Raw genomic sequence first — 21,023 nt, 5'->3', positions numbered from 1 at the left:
GCCAAAAGTTCAAGTAGGTTGTGGACTGAAACAAGCCCACAAACCCACCTTAATCTCCACCCATTTTTCTTCCTGCCTGTAAGAGGGAAGAAACAGTTACTTTTTCTACTTATTTTCTACATTCCATGGCTTCGTTGTTCATCTGTTGATTCATCCTAAAATATTTTGGGTGAAAATGTTGTTCTAGAAACACTCCTAAACTCATTTCAACTTTGGCTCTTTCATGTCGGCTGCTCTACTGAAATTGCTCCTGCTAATGTTGCCGGAAATATTTATTAAGGGGGGTTGTGTATTAATAATGGAAATGTCAAATATTTTCAGTTTTGTGGTTTCTAATGTAAAGTAGAAGAAAGTGATATCTATTAAGAGTGAGGGGAGAAAAAGAGGGGTCTGACGTTACAACAATGAAAGATCAGAATGACTAGAAATTCATATTAAGATATTTGGGGGCAGGTTTTAAATTATAACTGAGATTAAGCTCAGTGAATTTCTAGTAGTAAAACTCTTCTGGTTGGGGACTTCATAGATGACATAAAAGTGAAGAACTGGAATCCGTCCAACTTTAGAATATTTCAAAAAGATATATAATGAATGGACAAAATGGCAAAAACATACACATAAAATTGAGTGTGGACCTGAGTATAAAGAGATGGTCTTTAAAGTATCATCTAGAGGGAGAGCATGGTAGACACAACAGGTTCCTGTGGGTTTCAAGGCACTAGATAGTCTAATGAGGTAAAAAAAATATATATATATATATAGATAGATAGATAGATGATAGATAGATAGATAGATAGATAGATAGATAGATAGATAGATAGATAGATTAGTAGGCATACTGTGAGGATAGTAGATTATAAAGTGTGGGGTCTGCATTAGTGAGTTCAGAGGCATAACAGTTTCTGAGTTGACATGCTGCAGGATGCTCCTGGGGGGTGATGTCTGAGATGAGATACAAGGGAAGGCAAGACAGAGATGTGTGAAGGGAGATTCATGTAGATATTCTTCGATGTCCTTTAGTTTTATGTCAGAGGATGAGGGGAGATGAAATGTTATGAACCGTTTGCCAAAGTCTTCAATGAACAGGAAGTTACATCCTCTTCCATGGTCCTCTCTCTCCATCATGTGTTAGTAAATCCTCTGTCTCTCTCCATAGAGAGAGCATTGATGTGAGTGAGACAAGGAAGGGAGTTTTGATCTCATTAGATGTATGTAGATATATGTCAGGAAGTAGGAAATAGCTTTGAGCATTGTCATCAGGATGGTGGTACCTCTCTCATCACCATGGCAGCAAATTCAATATCCCCTGTCCCCGAATTCTAGTCCTTTACCTTAGCAACAGAGACTTCAGGGAGGTTATCAAGAGAGTGAATTAGGGTGAATAAAGCTGATGGCAACAAGTATGGGGGGGTGGGTGAGACATCAGGGGCAGGACTGAGGTGCCATGAATTCTGTCAGACAGTTCTGCAGAGCACAAATGCGATATAGGAGGTAAGATTTGCCTTGTATTCTCCCTTAGAATAGAGAATGATAGTTCCTGAAAATGTGGCAAAGGAAACCCAATGAAGTCCGAAATATGTCTGTTTACTTACACAGGCATACCTAATTTCATTGCACTTTACTTAACTGCACTTTGCAGATACTGTGTTATTTGTTTTTACAAATTAAATGTTTGTGGCAACCCTGCATGGAGAGTCCAACAGCATTTGCTAACTTCTTGTCTCTGTGTCACATTTTGGTAATTCCTGAAATATTTCAAATATTTCCATTATTATATTTGTTAGAGTGATCTGTGATCAGTGATCTCTGATGTTACTATTGTAATTTTTCAGGGGTGCCATGAACTGCACCCATATAAAACAGCAAACAAAATGGATATATGTGTGTGTTCTGACTGATCAACAACTGGCCATTCCCTGTCTCTCTCCCTCTAGTTGGGCCTCCCTATTCCCCGAGAAACAACAATATTGAAAGTAGGCCAGTTAATAACCCTACAATGCCCTCTAAGTGGTCAAGTCAAGAGTCACATGTCTCTCACTTTAAATCAAAAGCTAGAAATGATTAAACTTAATGAGGAAAACATGTTGAAAGACAAGATTGGCCAAAAGCTAGGCCTCTTGTGCCAAACAGTTAGCCAAGTTGTGAATACAAAGGAAATTAAAAGTGCCACTCCAGTGACCCTACAAATGATTAGAAAGTGAAACAGCCTTACTGATAATATGGAGAAAGTATTAGTGGTCTGGATAGAAGATCAAACAAGCCACAACATTCCCGTAGCCAAAGCTTAATCCAGAGCAAGTTTCTAACTTTTCAATTCTATGAAGGCTGAGAGAGGTGAGGAAGCTGTAGAAGAAAAGTTTGAAGCTAGCAGAGGTTAGCAAAGGTTGAATCATGAGGTTTAAGGAAAGAAGCCATAACATAAAAGTGCAAGGTGAAGCAGCAAGTACTCATAGAGAAGCTGCAGCAAGTTATCCAGAAGATCTACCTAAGATAATTAATGAAAGTGGCTATACTAAACAACAGATTTTCAATGTGGACAAAACAGCTTCATATCAGATAAAGATGCCATCTAGGACTTTCAGAGTTAAAGAGGAGAAGTCAATGTCTGGCTTTAAATCTTCAAAGGACAGGCTGGCTCTCTTGTTAGGGGCTAATGGAGCTGGTGACTTTAAGTTGAAGCCAATGCTCATTTACTATTCAGAAAATTCTAGGACCCTTAAGAATTATGCTAAATCTACCCTGCCTGTGCTCTGTAAATGGAACAACAAAGCCTGCATGAGAGCACTTCTGTTTACAACATGGTTTACTGAATATTTTAAGCCCAATGTTGAGATCTACTGCTCGGAAAAAAATACATCTTTCTTTCAAAATATGACTGCTCACTGAAAATGTATCTGGTCACCCAAGAACTCTGATGGAGATGTAGACTAAGATTAATGTTGTTTTTATGCCTGCTAACACAACATTTATTGTGCAGCCCATGGATCAATGAGTCATTTTAAATTTCAAGTCTTATTATTGAAGAAATATATAATTGTAAGGCAATAGTTGCCATAGATAGTGATTCTTCTGTTGATTCTGGGCAAAATAAATCGAAAATCTCCTGGAAAGGATTCACCGCTCTAGATGTCATGAAGAACATTCATGATTCATGGTAAGAGGTCAAAATATCAATACTAAGAGGGTTTGGAAGAAGTTGATTACAACCCCCCATGATGGCTATGATCAGTTCAAGACTTCAGTAGAGGAAGTGTCTGTAGATGTGGTGGAAACAGCAAGAGAACCAAATCAGAAGTGGGGCCTGAAGATGTAAAAGAATTGCTACAATCTCATGATAAAGCCTTAACAGATGAGGAGTTTCATCTTATGGATGAGCCAAGAAAGTGGTTTCTGGAGATGGAATCTACTCCTGGTTAAAATGCTGTGCAGATTATTGAAATGACAACAAAGGATTCGAATATTACATAAACTTAGTTGATAAAACAGCAGCAGGTTTTGAGAGAATTGACTCCAATTTTGAAAGAAGTTCTGCTGTGGATAAAATGCTATCAAACAGCGTTGCATGCTACAGAGAAATATTTTTGTGAAAGAAAGAATTGTTGTCTTATTTTAAGAAATCACCACAGCCACCCCAACCTTCAGCAACTAACACCCTGATCAGTTAGCAGCCATCAACTTGAGGCAAGACCTTCCACCAGCAAAAATATTATGACTTGTTGAAAGCTCAGATGATGGTTAGCGTTTTTTAGTAATAAAGTATTTTTAAATTAAGGTATGTACATTATTTGTTAGATGAAATTCTATTGCACACTTAACAGATTGCAGTATAGTGTAAACATAACCTTTTTATGCACTGGGAACTAAAAAACTTGTTTGACTCACTTTATTGTGATATTTACTTTATTTCAGTGGTCTGGAACCAAACCTGAAATAACTCCGAGGTATGACTATATGTATTTCCAGCTAATGTTTTAATTTTGGTGTTGTGTGGTGAGGATCATGCATGTATTACACTAATTAATTAATTAACTGGTAAAGCAAATAAAATATTGTCAAGGAGAGCCATACATGGCCCAATAATATTAGTGCATTATGAACTAAAAATTATCACTCAGTTATGTGAACCTGATATCTAAAAATATTAACTAAACATAGAGACTGTTCTTCACTTGCAGGACAGGCAAAGAACTGAGAGTTGGGTAGCATACTATTTTGATGTGTCTATAGGAAAAGAGGCACACACATCATAGCAATCATGGAAATGTAAAATGGTGGTACTTCATCTATGGTGGTGATTTGGTCTATTCACCAAAATCACAAAGCCCATATATATTTGAGGCAGCAATTCTATTATTCAACAAATATACCACCAGATGTTAAAAACTGTGTGTGTATTTATATACACAAACACACTGTTAGATTTCAGAAGATTGAAATTACCTAAGTGTCCATCAGTGAGATACTAATTAAATAACAGTATAAAAATGTTCAATAGAATTCAAGGTAGTCATTTAAATTAAGGAGGCTGTTTATGCAGTGATAATAAACTTGAAAATGTATTTAAGTGAAAAGAGTGCAAAGCAGAAAAGTATGCATAATGTGTATGTATAATCTACTAACATTTATATAAAAATAATAAAGAAAATACAGGCATTTTTATATATTTATAAAATATCTCAGAAAGGATAAAGATACATAAGAAATTCGGTATCATTGATTGCCTCAATGTGACCATCTCTTTTGAATACTGGAATATGTGAATACTATCAATTAAATAAAAATAAAACCTGTTCAAGCAGAGAAATCTTCATCAAAGTCAGATTTATGTATTGATGAGGCTTTCTTCTCTCCATCTTTTCTTTTTTTCTTCATTTCTTCCTTCTTCCTTTTCTTGTTCTTTCTTCTGCCTTCTTTTGTTCTGCCTTCCCTTCTTCCACACTCCTTCTTCCTCCAACTCTCCTCATATTTTCCCACCTTCATAGCTGGTGGATTATGAGGCATTATCGGGTACTGAGGCTGCAACTCAATAGACCTGATATAAAGGAGTTGTTTATTAGCTGCTCTGCTGGGGCTCAGAACAGTTGCCCTTTAAGAGTGCACCTACTGAAACTTTTGCAGCCGTCATTTTCTCCAGGTCATTGCCATCTCCCTGGCATCCCCTCTCTCTATTATCTTCTTTGATACAGTTCATTTGGGGAGCTGGGCTCAGTCCTATCATTATATCATTTCTCTTTTGATCGTCTTTCCTCTTTTCCAGGTTTCCGTTTAAATATCCCTTTGGTGCTTTACAATGCTATCTTTCTCCCCCTACAATCTCCCCCATCCTAATACACAGAATCATTCTAACTCTTGACTTTTTACAAAGGGTGGTCCATATATATTTTATACTTTCACCCTACTCTGCTCCAGACAACGTATTATACAATGAAGTGACAGAGACCAATAGGAAAGGAACCTTGACCTCAGTGAGGACACTGTATGAGTGTGTGTGCAGGGGAGGAGAGTAGGCAGATGTGAGCATACAGAATCCTATAAATGCAGAAATAGGGAACCTCACTAAATAATGGGATAGTACAAAGGAAGCAGCTATTAGAACTGTTTTTAAACATCAAAGAAGGCTTCATAGAGGAGAAAGTCCTTTATTTAGATGAATAAATGTAGAAATGGAAGGAAGGAGTCCCAGGCAGGTCTAGCATGTGCAAAGGAACAGACACATAATTTAATGGTATATTTGAGTGGAAATGTAAGTTTCTAAGTGTGGACTAAGCAGAAGGATCATGACTTGGGTAAGGGACTGGTGTTGCTGGGGATGGTAATATGAAGTTAGTAAATTGGGCCCTAACAGTGTTATATGTGATGTTACGACATTTGGATGGCTTGGGAAAACTCTGTGATTTCACATTTTTAAAGGAAGATGTAGTTGGAACAAAGTAATGGAAGATAAATAAGTAGAAACGCTAGTCATTCAGTCTCATAATCTCACTGGATGATCCTAGATGAACAGATAATTGTGGTACAGAGAACGGAATAGGAAACTTGTTCTGAAACAACATGGACACCTTTAAATGGTCTGCCTTTCCACATTAAAGACCCATAACATAAATATCTGTACGTGCAACCCGTGATAATGCAGAGACTTTACACTTTCCAATTGGAGGGGGAATGGGGCTGCATATAATAAACAGGTTTTAAATGGCATGTCACAATCATACAGTAAAATGTTTATAATAAAACCTAAATAACTAAGAGATAAGAATTGTGTTTCTTGGATTCTTCACAGAAGTTCAGTTAACTCATTGAATTTAATGAATCATTTGCACAGAGGATAGATCGTTTGCACCTTTTTCTTTTTTCTCCCTCAGGAACTGAAAATACCAGCTTTGAGTAGAATGAGGAATTGAGCAGAGAAAATTCCCAAGTCTGTCTCTCTCCAGCTTTTCTGTGTCATGTTAAGAAATCCTGTATCTTTATTTCAGCTTTCCTCAGGAGAAATCATAAGCCTTCCAAACAGATACAAATTCCATTTCTCTGTACATATCTGATAAAAGAAGGCTGGAAATTTCCTAGGCCTTGAACTGCTTTAAATCTCAACTTGAATGACATATTGAGAATTAATGCCTTACCTCATTTGACCATCTTGTTCTTGTTTTTCTTACTTGATTTTAGATCTAAGACTTGAGAAACAAAGATACTGTCAAGTTTATAGACACATCATCTAGTTTTAAAAGTACAACTTTTAATTGGCTTTTGATTCCTCAAAAATAGCTTTGGCTTGGCAATCCCTCTAAGAGATATTAGAGGCCTTATTTCAACTCATTGAGTTTGCGAGAAAGGAAACAGAAAACATCACAAGTTCTGAGAATGAGCACCGGATCATGAGATGGGAGAAGTGGGTTCTACTCTTAACCTTGCAGTTTATTATCTGCATGACATTTGATAAGTTGCTTTCCCTTTCTGGACCTCAGTTGCCTTATATGTAAAACCGATATATTGCTTTAGTTATTCTTAATGGCCTTTACTATGCTGCCATTCTGTGACTCTAAGGACATATACTGTATACTTCTCTATGCCAAGACCTGGTCTAGGCTCCCACAGTTTAAGCCCTGGCAGTTTACTTTTTTTTTTTGTAAAACAAGTGCCTGACTTAGGCTTTAATTGCCAAGGCATATTCTTCAAAGAGGGCCATCTCAAATAAACACACTGCAAGTCACACTATGTGTCTGCATTCTCCTTTATTCTAGAGATTTTTGTTGGTTTCAATAACTGATCACTTGGGCTCCAATTTTTTTTTTTTTTCTCTCACTCAGCTTTAAATTCCAGCTCTTATGTTTTAAATTTGCCAATAAAGAGTGAGGCAAAAAACCCTACATCCCCACCCTCGACCCCAATAAAAGCAGAATCCCAGACCCGTGTGTGTGTGCTCTCTCTCTCTGTCTCTCTCTACCTGTGATCTCACTGTGTGGACTCAGGTGTGCTATGAAATTTCAAGGTTCTGTAAGTAATAAACATTTATTTTTCCAAATTTCCTGATGGTTATTGCCTCAGGGTGTCTTGCAATCATAATAAAAACCACAAGGGCTGGTCCAGCCACAACATTGGTTATTGATAGGCTGAGACCAACACACAACAGCTCCATAGGTAGTGTTACAGGTATTCCCTGCTTTTCAAAAGTTCGCTTTATGCCACTTCACTTTTACAAAAGGCGCGCATTAGTATGCACCTGTTTCAACAAGGGAAAGAAATCCAAAGAGGATTTTCACTTTTATAAAAAATACAAAAAGTGAAAATAGCTTTCAGCGTATGTTTTGCAGGAGCCGTTTTATAGGCAGCAAACACCCTGATTATTGAGTGGGACCACCAAGCTCCTACCTGGGAAATATACTTAGCATCTCAACACCAAGCTCCACAGCTTTGAACTGTGTCTGTGAGCATCTGTGCTTTATCTTGATTTATTTTGTATATCCATTAGTAAGATGTGTCCTATGGTAATTGCTTCTTCAATTTATGCAACATTGGTTTAGGAAAGTTTTCATATGAACACTCTACTTTTGGATATGTGGGAAGCCTGTATACTCTCTAATCCCTGCCTTCAGAAGTTTACCAACTATTCATGAAATATTTATCGAGGATCCAAGCATCCTCTAAAATTTCATGCAAAATTACATGAGTGTATGCAATTATCTGTAGCAAGAATATGTTACTTATGACAGATTCCCAAAAAGACTGTGATCCCCCAAAATTGAGAGCAAATACTTTAATTAGATATTGAAAACTAATATATTTATTATTTGAACCAAATAGTTACAGTCATTTCTCTATGCTACATTTTAGGAGGGAAATAGAAAAAAAATAGCAAACAAATACATGAATAAGTCACTATCAAGTGGGGATAAGGGATCTAAAGAAAATAAAATAGGTATGTTATAGAGTTATGGGAGGAGAAACTTTCTAGACTGAATGATCAAGAATGGCCCTAGGAAGAGGAGATATGTGAGTTCAGAATCTGAGTTCAGGATGTCACAAACAAGCCAGCTCTGAGAACTTGTGGAGGGAAAGCCTTCCAGAAAGAGGGAACAGAAGGTGTAAAGACTCTAAGGTGGATCAAGCTGCACTGGTTCCAGGGGAAAAATAAAGAAAGAGAAGGAGGAAGAGAAGGACAAAGAGTCAGCAGAGGAGGAGAGAAGCAAAAGGCCAGGGTGGCTAGAACAGCGTGAGAAAGGGTGAGTGAGATTAGGTAAGCGACCAGATTCAGTAGAGCCTGATAGGTCATAGCAGGGAATTTAAATTTTATTCTAACAATGATAGAAAGACATTGGTATGTCTTAGACAGGAGAGTGACATGGTTTGATTTACATGGCTGCCACGTGGAGAAATTAGGAGAAAATATCATAGCCCAGGTGAGCGAAGACGGTGACTTCAGACTAGAAGGGCCAGATAGAATGAAGTAAACTGCATTTGGATAAAGTTTTCAGCTAGATTCTGATAGCATGATAGCAGATGGGATGAAGGAGAAGAAAGGAATTCAAGGAGGGTTCTTAGAGTATCAGGGCTAACTTCTGTATGTGTTTAACATATCTGGGGAAGTGTATTCAAAGAGTAGTAAGTTCATAGATAACCCAGAGATCAATGAGAGCAGAGTAATAATAATAATCAGCATTTTTGCATAAATATTATTACATATTATTATGTCTATTTTACAAGTGAGAAAAAAATGAGGCTTAATGATGTTAAGTAGTTGTCCAAGGTCACACATGTAATAAGTGGTTATAGTCAGTCTGTTTACAGGAGGTTTTAATGAAACAGGTGGTTATTTTTACCCTAATAACCACCACTGACTTACCACAAAGTCACAAAAGTCTGTTGTCAAGCAGACGTCAGCTGGCTCCCTGTCCTTCAAGAGAAAACAGGCTTGGCTCAAATGTCATTCTTTTTTCTCTGGAAGCCTAATGCAATTCCCAAGATTTTGGCAAGTCCCAGGGCCATTTGCCCATGGCTCATTGCGTCCTCTCAACTGATTCTCTATTCTTTTTAACTTTTTAGAAAGTACTTTTGACATACAAAAAGCTGTATGTATTTAATGTACATAACTTGACGAGTTTGAAGATAAATACACACCCATGAAATCATCACCACAATGTATGCCATAAACATACCTAACACCTTCAAATATTTTTTTCCCATCCTCTTTGTTAATGTTTATGATAAGAACACTGCAAAAATTTACACTCTCTGCAAAATTTTAAGTATAAAGTATTATATTTAACTATATTTTAAGTATTGTTAACTATAGCCACTGTGCTGTACAGTAGGTCTCTGGGACTTATTCATCTTGCTTAACCGAATTTTCGTACCCTTTGATCAATATCTCCCTTTTTCCTCCTGCTGTCAGCCCCTGGAAACCACCCTTATACTCTCTGTTTCTATGAGTCTGATTCCCTATTTTTATATGTGTATCTTCTCTCGTGGCTATTTTCTTTGTTTGTTCCAGTTGGCCTCATTCATGGAACACTGCTACTTTGCTTAGATTTTCCCAAAGCACCATTTACAGAAGGAATTCATGTGGAGGAGAATTTTACAGGAGACTTGGGTGCTACAATAGACATGAGGAACAGAGGAGAGCAGAACCCATACTGAATGTCAAATATTAAATAGTCCTGATATTTAAAAGCTTTCTCATTCACACTTGCCACAGGTAGCTCTCAATTCTTCCCTCCTTCCTCCCTCCCTCCCTCTCCCTCTCTCTTTCTTTCCTTCTTTCTTTCTTTCTTTTCTTTCTTTCTTTCTTTCTTTCTTTCTTTCTTTCTTTCTTTCTTTCTTTCTTTCTTTCTTTCTTTCTTTCTTTCTTTCTTTCTTTCTTTCTTTCCTTCTTTTTCTTTCTTTCTCCTGGCTTTAAAGTTTCATCTTTATTTCTCTCTCCACAACTGCATCTTCCTTCTCTTAAACTCAAGAATTCCTATGCAGCTCTGGCACAAGGTGGTTTATTGATCTCTTTATGTTACTCTAGCATATTTTGATGTGTCCCCAAACATTCCAATTAAGGTGGACTCCTATATAAGAGAGTTTTTTCCCCCTGAGAGGAATCCAATCAAACCTTGACTACTGTGGGTTTGTTTCTTCTTACCTCTCTTCTCACTGTCTTCACCTTCTTCCTTCTTCATTTGCCATGATTTTTAAATTAGATATAAATGCATGAATACATTGCTTGGGGAAAACTGCCTTTTGATAACTGCCTTGAGATTGTGTTTCTTTTTATCCTACTCTTCTATCCACAAAGCTGAGCTTCGATGCCTGTGATTGAACCTCAGGCCTCATAGTTTATCAAGCCAGTATTAAAATAGGCTTATAAAAGTTACACAACTGCCTTGTGAACTGCAGTGCTGTCAAGCCAATGTGACTCACCTACCAGGTTTAACATATCAGTCTGGGACAGGTCTGTCCTTTGGTTTCATGCTACCCCAGGTAAGGATGGCAGTAATATTGTATTTGTAAAATTGTGTGTATATTATAAAGAAATGTCAACCTTCACACGATTCACCTACCTGTCTGTGACTTTGGCCTTCCTGCCTTCTAGTCCTTCCTATCCTCTGACACCAAATAAGTCCTCCTGGGGCACAACTATGATTTTCCCACTTCTGAACTCAAGAATTTTCCATAACTCACCCACTGAACATGGAACCTGAGGACTGGACATTGTATCTTGGCTTCTCATCCAGGATCCATGTGACCTTGGGTATGTCACTTGCATCACTGAATTTAGTGTGCATATCTGTAAAATGGGCATATTCTCTGACTATCCTACAGGTTTATTGTGAAGATCCACTTTGGAAATATGTTAAAGGGCTTGTAAACTCAAACTATTCAACATAAGTTGTAGTCTTCTTATAGCATGAAAGTCAACCTCCCAAGGTGTTGTTTGAAGCTTCAATTAGGTTCCTATCCCTATCTTCAACTTTCTATCTTCTTACATTCAAAGGAAAAAGCTTTGAGCAGAGGACAGAATACTGGAAAGTATCCTTTACAGTATTATTTACAATGATCTATTACAGTGGATCCTGTGTTTCATAAGCTATATGACCTTGGAAGAGATGACCAATGTTACTGAGTGTCAATCTCAACACCAATAAAATGTTTACTCTTATAAACATACCTACCTTCCAGTGTTATTTCTTAAATTATAAAAAATAATGGTAAATAATAAAAAAATCTATCAAAAGACAAAAATAAACTTTATATTACTTTAGAGGGTCCCACTGTGCCTAGCAAAGTCTTGGATATATAGTAACTTCTCAAACTCCATAAATCCAATGCAAGAATTCACTTTTCTTGCCATGCCACTATTCTCAGTTTCAGTAAATAGTCTCAATCTCCTAACACTAGAAACATTTATGACATTTTCCACTCTTCCTTCTCCTTCCCCATATACTGTCAGTCACCAAATCCTTTTGATTCTACTGACTTAGCATCTTTGAAATCCTCCTACTCCTTGCTGCTACCCCTTTTTATTAGATCTTCAAAACTTCTTTTCTGTATGACTGCATCAGACTCTTTTCTTGTCTTTCCCATTTGAATTTCTTTTCATTGTGTTGTTCCATCCATCATCTGGTTATCAGAGTGGCTACTGCATTCTCAAATCAAAACTTAATATAACTTTTTCCTACTTTAGGTGTACTATGCTATAAGCATGAGTTTGGAATCAAACTGCCTGAGGTAAAGTCTGCCACTTTATCTCTGTTACCTCAGTGGAATTATCTCAGTTCCTTAGTTTCTTCATGGGGTGGCCATGAGTATGTGTCTCCAACTGCATGGAACATCAGATGGACTGACAGCCCCAGATGTTGCACTCTCAAATATACAAGCACATTCATGCTGAGGCCATGCTTCCCACAGGCTTTACCAAGAAGTGACTGAAAACAGAAGGGCTACAGGAGCAGACATCTTTCTGGAGTACATAGGACTCCTCTGATAGCGGTCTTTGGTCTGACGACTTCCCATTGGCTTTGTGGAACTTCCTCAGATTCACTACAGTTTTCAACTATTTCATTCAACATTTCTTCCTTCCTTTTATTCTTCACAAAGGTTAAACCTGCACTGTGGTCTGCACAGCTCCCCTGACCTCTGCTGATCCATTTCCATTGTCCCTCACAGATATTTCCCGAAATGAATGTCTTGCATATTTAATTTTGTCTTGATATCTGCTTCTTAGAGAATCAAGTCTAATCCACTTCATCTGTAAAATAGATGTAACAAGAGTGTCTACTCTTTTTAAAAAATACTATGAGTATCAAATATATGGATATAAAGCACTTATAACAGTTTTTTACCATCTATTTGACACTATAAAATAGTTTGCTGCTATTACGATCATTATTTTCTACTTATAGACATAGCATACTCTATAAGGAATCAATTATATATACACATATATACCCCTCTGCCAAAAAAGAAAACCTCTTTTATTCTAATCATGCAAAGTAACACTTATCCATCAGGGTCCAGCTATTAAATTATCATCTATGCAATGCCTTCTTTAACTCATCTTTTTGTTGTTGTTGTTGTTCTCCTATAGTCCCAGGTACACCACCCTCCTACAACTTGCATTAGCACTAATCCCATTGTTGGGCCACTGATTATCTGTTGCTACCTCTAGAGTCTGAGTTCTTTAATGGTTTGTATTTTGTCACATCTGTCTGTGTAGTAGGTTTGAAAAAATTTATTGAGTAAATGGATCCCTGTACATATGCCTCATGTTGATTTGGTAGCAATACAAGGAATAAAATAAGCCACAATATCACTCATGATGGGACATCTGACTTCCTTCACTTGACTAAAATCTGTAACACTTGGAACTTCTTAAATTTTTCAGTATCAAACCAAGTTAAATAGCTGTCCTTTCTTTTAGTGGAAAGGCACCTTAATAAAAATAGATGCTATTCTTCCATAAATCATTTTGTCCTTCTACAAGTTTCCTCAGGCTTTAAGAAGCTATAACTCTAAGTTAAAGTCAGGCAAAAGCTACTGAAAATTCAACATTAGTCTTAGTTTCATATTTTTGTCTTGATCCCTCAACAAGGAATTTAATAAAGAAAGTCTTGAGAAGATAAGGCCAAAGCAGTGTACTTCCTTCACATCTGTCCCAATCTTGTGCCCCATATTCCTGTCCAGTTGATTCTTTTTGTAGTGTGTATTTACACTCCAAATTATATCTTCTTATACCAAAACTAGTAAATGAGTAATGATAGAGACACTTTTCATTTTTGTGTATTAATTAAACAAATATTTCCTGTGCACCTACTATGTACCACATCCTGTTCAAAGCACTGAGGAAACAGTAATAACCAAAACAGGCTAAAACAAAACAAAACTAACATCTAAACAAAAACCCACCTGCCTTCATGGAGTTTACATACTGGTGGGGGGAGACAGACAATAAATAAATAAATGCATAGGATGTCAGATGGTGATTAGTACTATGAAAAAGGTATGAAAGTAAAACAGGAAAGAAATATGAAGTCCTTCAGGTCCAGGGAATGTAAGAACTTTTAAATAGTGTGACCAAGGAAAGCCTCACTGGGAAGATGACATTGGAGCAAATACTTGAAATAGCTGAAGAAATGAACTAGAAGGTAGCATGGAAATGGTATTCCAGACAGGACAAATAGCAAGTGCTAAGTCTCTGAGATGGGAACACATCTGGAATATTCCAATAACATCAGAAAACCAGTGTAGTTGGAACAGGAATATCTAAAAGGAAAAAGGAGAAGGAGGTGAGGTCAGAGAGAGAACAAAGAGCTAAACTGAGAACATTGTAAATATTCTGGATTGTATCCTGAATGAAATGAAGAGACAGTGAAGGTCTTTTAAATATGTTTTGAAGGTTTCCAGGTACACACCTAGAATCATCAAATCTTTATATTCCTCAGTAAAATTAAGACATGGATCTAGGAATCAAGGAGTGGAAGCAAGCATGGCATTTTAACTATCACTCCCAGTGATCCACTTGGAGAATGAATGTCCTTTTCCTGAAACTCTAGACTCTGCAGGGTTATGGATCTTAATTCTCAAAGTGGGGGGCATTTCCACAAGGGGACAAAACAAGAGTTGTATATTGAGTTACAGTTTGTGCCTGGGCACTTCAGGTTTCTTGTATCTAGGGACAGCAGACAAGAGAAGTGACTGTCTTCACAGAGATGATTAACCCTGGTCTTGAGGAGGAGGTAAGGCTTCTTTTACACAATGGAGTTTAAGTAGAAATAGGTTTGATGTCCAGGTGATCCATTACTCAATGGTAATAGTAAATTGACAATAGCAGAAACTCTGGCCCAGGAAGAGCATAGTAACCATGGCACACACCACACAGAAAACGGTCTGTGACTTACTCTAAGGTAAGCCTCCAAAACCAGCAGAGATGGTAGCTGAAGGCAAAGGGGATGTAGATGGGAGAATGGAAGATGGAGATAAGTATCAGTTGTGGCCCCAAGGCTAACTGCCTAGGCAAGAGTTGTAGGTTTTCCTCACTAACATCCCTCTTTTAAGTTCCCTCTCAGGAATCCATGAGGAGTTACCTCCCCACACACACAGCAGTGAATATGAATGTACTTTAGGAGACACTGATGCACTATCCAGATCTCTCTTCAAAGGACTTACTGCCTTAGCTTCTGGACATGTTGTAAGTAGATAGCTTTCAGTGTCTGAAACTTCAGGTCTTGCTTTACCAGATCCATTTTGCTTAAAGGCATGCTTTTCCCAGGAAAGCCTATTTTAATTGCTGATTGAGATGGAGGTATAAAGGTTCAGCTATTTCAGTCCAACTTGGGACAGTTCTAACAGGACACTGTATACCCAGAGTTCCCTGTGGGCTGAGTTGAGTTTATCAAGACTGTATCTCAGCTCTATTTCTCCCTCTACCTGATCCTGCTTCCTTTTCCGCATTTCTACAGGTGTTGGTCACAAGCACTTCTGTAATAAATATTCTGCTTGATAAACTCTGAGTCTGTTTCTCAAGGAACCGAACCTGTGACAGGTAGACAAGTGACTTCTGTTTCATGAATGATTCTTTTTATCTGACGACCACTCATATTGTTTTCAAAATTCAAATCTTAGCGGCAAATGGATGAATTGGGGCTGGAGATAGCTCAACTGGCCCAGTCTAAAGTACCTAGAAAAAGTGGGACTTTCCTGGGCCTAATTTTGGGAGGGGTGGAAAGGAAAGGAAAATAGATCAAAGGAGAGATGAGTCAGAAAATAGCATAAGGCTGGGACTACATGGGTGGAGAAATTTACTGAAAAAACTTAGGTGGCTTTGCTTCCTGGTTCTGGTGTGCTCACTTGGCAGGATCCTGTAGTGCACCTGACTTACCCAGCACCTTGTTCCTGCAGCAGTGCAGTTTTCCCAGTGTTTGTCTCCTACAGTACATACAACTTCTCCAGTACCCAGCTCCTGCAGCGCATGGTGGTCAACACCACCCAGTGGCCAGCAGCTTCCCCCAGCATCTGCTCTTCATCATACACCATGATCAAGTGGGATTTATCCCAGGGATGCAATGATTCTTCAACATATGTAAATCAATCAATGTGATAAGCTACATTAACAAACTGAAGAATAAAAACCATATGACCATCTCAATAGATGCAGAAAAATCTTTTGACAAAATTCAGCACCCATTTATGATAAAAACTTTCTGGAAAGTGGGCATAGAGGGAATATACCACAACATAATAAAGACCATATACGAGAAACCCACAGCAAACATCATTCTCAACAGTGAAAAACTGAAAGCATTTCCTCTAAGATCAGGAACAGGACAAGGATGTCCACTCTCTCCACTTTTATTCAACATAGTTTTGGAAGTCCTAACTATGACAATCAGGGAAGAAAAAGAAATAAAAGGAATCTTGTGCAGGTCTATACTAGAGTGTCTCTAATGAGATACCTGTGAACCATTTTTTTCAGGACCTTAAAGGGAGAATTTCTAGCAAGTTTTAGAAGAGGGATTTTCAGAAATTTCCTCTAGCATGGTAGTACAGAGATGTCTCTGTCATCCAGTGAGTCATTAGTGTGCCCTCTCTGAGAAGGTCTGAGTATTAACCCTGAGGGTCCTCTTCTTTGGGTCCTTTGTCTCAGCCCTAGGGACAATCGTTGGTCTTTATATCTGCAATTCCTGTATTTGTTAGCATTCTCTCTACTTATTACCAATCCATTATTACCAATCCATCCATATTATTCCAACCCCCTTTATAGTGAAATTCTTTATACTAAACTTTACCCTGTTTAAGTCACTGTGAGATTTTTATCTCCTGATTGGATCCTGACTATATAGTAGCAAACTCAGGACAACTCTGAGTTGAAAATTCACCTTTCCACATTTTTATTCTATAAATTACAGATATTTTCTGCAGAGCCCATAGAACTTAACAAACTTAAAATCTAGAGGAAATTCAGACTAATTCACTGTTCTCTAAAGTAGTAATGGTATTCATAGATCAATCATTAGAAAGTACAGGCATGTATGTCAAATACAATAAAAAATGTGAATACTAGTTAAAATGAAGTCAAATAGTTTTTGGCTTTGGTTTTAATTATGAGACTTTCTCAGAACCTATATCATGAAAATGTGAAATATGAACTTCTGAGAGGTAGATGCAATATCAACAGTTTCCAAAATCTATTTAACCATGTTCTCTGACCTGGATAACATCTTACCAAACATGTGGTTTTTAGATGTGTGCTGAAGAGCTGCCTTTAGGATTGTATGACTAAGTTGTTCATACATCAGCCTCAGGATCACCTGGAAAATAGTTAGAAATGCAAATTCTAGGGCCCAGCTCATTTTTCTGAATAAGAAGCTCTGAGTGTGGGGGTCTAAAAATCTGTACTTTAAAAATGTCTCTAGGTGATTCTGATTCACCCTGAGACATACAATTGCGTTTGATGCATTAATGTAACTTACCACTAACCTTTTATAGGTGAAGAAGCTAAATCTTAAAAAAAACAAAAAAGAATCAGAGACTGCCACGTTCAACTTTCAAAAAACAAAAAAAAAAAAGTTCTATGTTCAAACAAGCTGGCATTCCTGGTTCTTTCTTCTATGTCCACCTTTAATTGTGATTGCCTCTGAAGGCTTTCCTTAATCAATACCTTCCATTTCTTGCATGTGTGACAGGAAAAAAAAAATGGATTTGCATATATTAAAAAGAACAAGCAAGCTATATAAATATAAAACAACACCTCAGATATGGGAACCACTTTGTCCCTAAGGTGCTCAAACACTAAAGCAATAACAATTTGGCAGTATATGGTGTAGAGGATTCAAACATTGAATGAATTTTGGACCAGAGGAGATGGTCTTTAAAGGATTATCCCTAAGAAATAACAAATTCACATTAATTCATGTGAATTTTCAGTTTTATGATTCCATAGTATGATGTTTTTTATCTTACCAAATAATTCAAAATGTTCCTGTGGGAAGAGAAGTGTTTTGATTTGAGATAAAATCCTACTGAGCTCTGCCTCTTCCCTCTTTCTCTCTCCACAAAAACTTGTACTTGGCCAGATGCTCTCCTCATTTTCCATTTAGGTGGCATTTTCAAATATAGAAAACAATTTTGTAAACTCCCTGCCATTTCTGTTTTGCTTGGGCTCCACGGAGGCCCAAATAATTTATGTAAAAACAGCACCTGCGTTTTCCCCAGGAATGGCTTTCACAACATTGATGAATTTCAAATGAAGGACATTTACCTCATTCAAGTTAAATGGAAAGAAAGTTCTCTCTCCATTTCCAGAAATTGACTGCAGAATATGCTCCCAAACTATTTTCTTGTCCCATAAAAACATTAAACTCGATGTACACATTTCATCCCAGGTTCTACCTTTCGAGGGAAAGGAAGTGGCAGATTCAAACAATTTTATCAGTGGAAGAAATTCTAGAGTTTATGTTTTCTGAGGATTTATCCAACTAGATTGATTCATTATTTCAGTCATGCAACAAAATTTTGTGGTGTGCTCATTCATTCTTTAAATAGATATTAATTCATTCAACCCCTGCTGTACCTGGAATCATAACAATAAATGAATATATTTTAGTAGGGACACAGTGGACTTTCAGTTCAACAAGGAAGACTGAACATATAAGTTTATCTCTGCTTTCGTCTAAAGTGGGGGTGTTGGTCTGTGAACTATGGCCTATGGACAGACCATCTGTTTTTATAAATAAAGTTTTATTGAAATACAGCCACAACCTTTAATTTACATATTGCTTTATGATGCTGTTTATTTTTCTGTTTGATCCTCTTTTTTTCTCTGTTTCATTTTGGATACTTTCTACTTCTATGGTTTCCTGTTTTCTAATCTTTTCTTCTGAAATGTTTAATCTGCCACTGATCCCATTCCTTGATTTTATATTTTTAATTTCACAGATAATTACTTTTCATCTCTAGAAACTAGATTTTGGTTTTTTTTTCCACGTCTCTACTTAACTAATTTAGTTTCCTTCTCTTTAGTGTCTTTTTTTTTTTTTTTTCTGATAACATCTGTAATACTTCTGGGTCAGTTTAGACTCATTGGTCTTTTTTCTTCATTATGGGTCATAACTTCTTGCTTCTTTGAATTCCTAGTAATTTTCAACTGGGTACCAGACATTGTAAATTTTATCCTATTGGGTAATGCATATTTTTGAGTTCTTATTAATATTATTGGGCTTTGTTCTGGGATGCAATTTAACTATCTGAGGTCAGGGAGAGAAGATTGCAGGGAAGAGGATTAAAGGGACTAGTGCCACACCCCCTACACAGAGTCAGGCTTTACCTACTTGACTGAAACAAACAAGCAAACAAACAAAAATCAAAGGACAAAGTATATGAAATAATGGTTTTAAAGACACTGGACATGAGGTAAGAGAAGACAGTGATCCTTGAAAAATACAAAACAAACAAGGTGAAGCAGAAGCAGAATTGGAGGTCTTAGAATAACAGTGTGGTTGTTGGAAAAGAACTTGGATGCCACACTCAAGGACTGGTGCACTCTTGAGTCCAAGATTTCCTACCTGGTGTGCCAAAATGTTAACACTCTCCTCTGACCACAAACAAATTTGTCCGTTTATCCCTGAGTGTCAAACTGAGAGTATCATTTTCTATGTACTGTAGAGTGGAAAAGTTAGGGAAGACCTTTCTCAGAATTTAAGGTCTAAAAGATGGTTTTTAAGACAAGTGAGAGAAACAATCCTGGTTGTATACAGTATATTTTATACAAATATTTGAAAGTTTCTAAAAGAGTAGATCTTAAAAGTCCTCATCCTAGAAAAAACATTTGTGACTGTGTGTAATGATGGATGTTAACTAGACTTATTGTGATCATTTTTCTATATATACATATATCAAATCATTGAGTTCTATACCTGAAACTCATATAATGCTATTTGCCAATTATATCTCAATAAAAATAAATAAGTAAAAAAGAGTGTCTTGTATTGGAGCTGAAAAAAAGATTTGACAGGGAAAGAGAAATGGAGTTAGGAATAAAAGGTAAAAGGCTTATAAAATGCCCAAGAGATAATTTTCAGACTCCTGGATAGATGATCAGAAAAGTAAAAACCTTAGAAATTTAATTTTTAAAAATCTTTTAGAGAAGAATTCAATCTGCATAAGGTTTTATTTTTAGGTGTATAGACAATGTACCCAAAGGAATAGCTGAGTTTATTTTGCACATGAAAGTAAATAGCTAAGAAAGCTTCATCAGGATAGATAAGGCCCTGGAAAGGATTATCCCTAAGAAATAACCTACTAGCCCTTGGAGAACCAGATTCCCTTCCTTGTAAAATCCTTAGCAGTTATGCAGAGAAATAGCAAATTCATTATCGCTTCTAATAGCTTCTAATTAAACTATAAACTAGAAAAGCTGTGGAATTAAAAAAAAAATACCAATGCACAATAACACTTGTTAAACAGTTTCATATGTTATGCACAGATACAGAAACTATACACACCTGGTCTATAACACCCTGTCCTACTTCAAGTGCAGGCACCAGACAATTTCTTCTGGAAGGGACCTCTGAGACAAGGCATTATTTGGGATGTGGGGAGTGTCCTGTGTCTGGCATTCAGAGAGGTGTTGGATGACTCTGCCAATGTGTCTACAGAAAAGAAACCCTCTAATACACCTTCTCACTAACACTCTTGTTGTTTCTGATAATCTGATCAGATATTAGAGACATCATAAAAAACATAATACCATGTTATGTTTGTTCATTGTCTTATGACTCGAAACATAAGTCCATGCAGTTCATTTACTCAATCATCGATAAATTATTGCATTCTTATTATGCACCTGACACCATGCCCTACCCTGGGACACAAAGGCCAGGTGATTGGCTTCATGAAGTTCAGACTCCAGTGGAGAAGAAAGAGCTACCTGTAGTACAATGAGCTAAACATGGCCATTGCATCATATCCTCCCAGCAGCCTTTTCAGGAGGGCACAACATGTGTTCACCAGTTTTAACTGCAGAGCTGTCCACAGTGTCACTGCCTATG

Source organism: Eschrichtius robustus, chromosome 4, assembly GCF_028021215.1.
Source record: "Eschrichtius robustus isolate mEscRob2 chromosome 4, mEscRob2.pri, whole genome shotgun sequence".
Taxonomy (NCBI): domain Eukaryota; kingdom Metazoa; phylum Chordata; class Mammalia; order Artiodactyla; family Eschrichtiidae; genus Eschrichtius; species Eschrichtius robustus.
Note: the sequence above shows the minus strand (reverse complement) of the source record.